Source organism: Pteropus vampyrus, unplaced genomic scaffold (genome assembly GCF_000151845.1).
Source record: "Pteropus vampyrus isolate Shadow unplaced genomic scaffold, Pvam_2.0 Scaffold75, whole genome shotgun sequence".
NCBI lineage: Eukaryota > Metazoa > Chordata > Mammalia > Chiroptera > Pteropodidae > Pteropus > Pteropus vampyrus.
Genome location: NW_011888856.1, coordinates 5,422,549 through 5,423,997, shown reverse-complemented (window position 1 = coordinate 5,423,997; position 1,449 = coordinate 5,422,549). Strand labels below are relative to the sequence as shown.

Below are 1,449 nucleotides of genomic sequence, written 5' to 3'. Positions count from 1 at the left end.
GAGCACGTCCCAAGGCAGAGTTGGTTTTGCGGATTGCCACTGGTGATCCCAAAGCAGTCTGTCGCCTCAGTGTTAAATCTATGCCACACTCAACACCAGCAGGCTTCCTTCGGAATGGGTGAGAGAGCTAAATATTGATGTCACTGGTGTCGGCTTCCATGTGGGAAGTGGCTGTACTGATCCTGAGGCCCGCAGGCAGGCCATCTCTGGTGCCCACTGTGTCTTTGACATGGGAGCTGAGGTTGGCGGTGGCTTTCCTGGAACCGAAGATATGAAGCTTATATTTGAAGAGATCGCCAGGGTAATCAACCCAGCACTGGACAAGTGTTTTCCATCAGACTCAGGAGTGACACTCGGAGCAGAGCCAAGCAGATATTATGTTGCATCAGCGTTCACGCTTGCAGTCAGTATCATTGCCAAAAAAAAAAAAAAAAAAATCGTATTAAAGGAACAAACAGGCTCTGATAATGGTGAGTCGAGCGAAAAAGCCTTTATGTATTATGTGAATGATGGAGTATGCAGACCATTTAATCGCATCCTCTCCTCTATGATCATGCGCATGCGAAGCCCACTCTGCAGAAGAGGCCCACACCGGATGAGAAGCATTACTCGTCCAGCACGTGGGGACCAACACGTGCTGGCCTGGAGCGCTGTGGCTTATCTGAGATGCATGTGGGCGACCGGATGCTCTTTGACAAAACACAGGTGCTTACACCGTTGCTGCCACTGCTGCTGTCAGTCGGTTCCAGGGGCCGACCATCTACCGTGTGACGTCAGGGCCGGCATGGCAAGTGATGCAGCGAATTCAGAACCGGGACTTCGCACCCGAAGTGGAGGAGCAGGATGTCAGCACCCTGCCCATGTCGTGCCCGGGAGAGTGCGGTGAAACGCCACCCGGCAGCCTGCGCTTCTGCTGGTACCAGTGTGAAGACAGATGCCATTCTGGTTGCTGTTGCTGCGAGCGTAGCTTGAATTAAGGGATTTGGGGGCATTTAACTTAATCACTGCTAGTGTTGAAATGTCTTTGTAAGTTGGGTTGGCACAGATGGAATAATATGGAAGACAAGGAGATGGGGTCCCACTTATCTGTGTTCCTATGGCTACTATTTGAATATTTGTTTTATATGGATTTTTATTCACTCTTCAGACATGCTACTAAAGAGGGCCCCTCAGCTGCTGAGCAAGCGTTTGTAGCTTGGACATTGGCAGAACGGGCCAAAAGCTTAGTGTTGTGGCCTGTTTTAAAAACAAAGTATCTTGAAATTAAAACAAAACAAAACAAAACAAAACATATTCTCACTGTAAGTCTCTACGTAGGCTGACATAGATGTGTGGACATTTTCTGTAGAAAACAGACTCTGCTGGAGATATCCACTACAGAGTGATGAAAAAATTCAATTCCTTATTTAAGGAAGCTTGGAATGATAGAATTATAAACTAGAGATTTTC

The 1,449-nt window shown here is 47.7% G+C and overlaps 1 pseudogene; it reads left to right on the top strand.

The window, feature by feature from the left end:
- Positions 1-972, top strand: part of LOC105293696 — a 9,033-nt pseudogene extending 8,061 nt beyond the window's left edge.
- Positions 973-1,449: the final 477 nt, after the last annotated feature.